The following is a 1,476-nucleotide window of genomic DNA, read 5'->3' on the forward strand; positions in this document are numbered from 1 at the left end:
CTACATTTATGCTACAAGTTACGTTGCAGGTTACCTGCTGCATCAGATCCAAAGTAGCAGATTTCAAATTAATTTACTTAATCAGCAATGTGATAAAATTATAATTGGTCAGGCGGGTAACTTTGACCCAAAGTACCGGTATACACTATATAAATATGTGTAATTCACTTTCATTCGTACCTTTGATACTTAAGTAAAAGACCTTTAAGCACTATACATGATGCTGACATTCACTCTTTACCAAAGTAATATTTTAACATACTTTTACTCTAGTATGACTTTGGGTACTCTTTTACACCACTTCCTATATCTGTGTTCTTTGACCTTCTCTTCTCCTGTAATGGCATGAAAATTACTTTTACTGCTGAGTTTTCTTTCCCAAAACATTTTGCTTAATTCTCCCAAAATCTTGTCCCTGGAAAGTTTCTTGGCGAGATCCTGAGGCCCTGATGTCTATGTAGAGAAATCCTGGTACAGATCTTACAAAGAGTCTGTTGTTTTCAACGTATTTTGTTTTTAATCCGGTTTTAAACTCCCAATGGCTGAGAAATTCCCCCAAAATATTAGAATATAACAGTTTTATTTTTTAATATTTCCCTTCAAATCAATGTGAATTGTTATACAAAGGTTTAAAGGTCCAATATGTAAGAAAGCAAATGACCAGAGTACCAGGGGCACAGCATAAACATGATGCTGATGCATCAGCTACATTTTAAATGTTGCTTTAAGAAATCCAAAGAAAATATTAATGTCTCTGCAGCAGACTTGGATTTGAACACATGACCTTTTAGAAAGCAGGAAAATGTACGCAGCTGCAGCCAATCATCATTTCCTCCGTCAATCGATTGATTGGTTTGTATGAAAATGATGAAAATGGACTAATTACTTGGCTCGGCTCCACTTTTGCAGAATTTAATGTAAAACAACCTAATTCATCAGTAGCTCAAGCACAATACTCGAGTAAATGTACTTAGTTACACTACACTGACATACAGTATGAGGTCATGGTTGTTTTCATGTTTATTTTTAGAGGCTCCAGCTGACATGAGTCAGTGGACCTCAGTGTGTGTGTGTGTGTGTGTGTGTGTGTGTGTGTGCGTGTGTGTGTGACCCATATTGCACGTCAGCGGCAGCCACGCTCACTTTGTATAGGTATGACGTAACACACCGCCGCTGGGTCTCGCTTGTGCCCGGCACGTGCGGTCTGACACGAGCCAATACAGAGCGGCGCCAAACGAAGCAGCCAGGCACGTGAGGGTGGGAGAGAGAGAGAGAGAGAGGGGCGCGTGACGGCTCGACACGACAACGACACACCTGTAACACGCATTAAAAACACACACACATAATTAAAAGTGTTTCATTCCGCTGTTTTAACAGTCACGTCACTCCCGTAGATGGTTTTATCCTTCCGCCGAGCGACGTGGAGCAAGCCTCTACCTGGTTGCTAGGCGACGCATGACGGCGCATTAATATGTA

This window comes from Pagrus pagrus, assembly GCF_965226575.1.
Source record: "Pagrus pagrus genome assembly, chromosome: 20".
In the NCBI taxonomy this organism is placed as follows: domain Eukaryota; kingdom Metazoa; phylum Chordata; class Actinopteri; order Spariformes; family Sparidae; genus Pagrus; species Pagrus pagrus.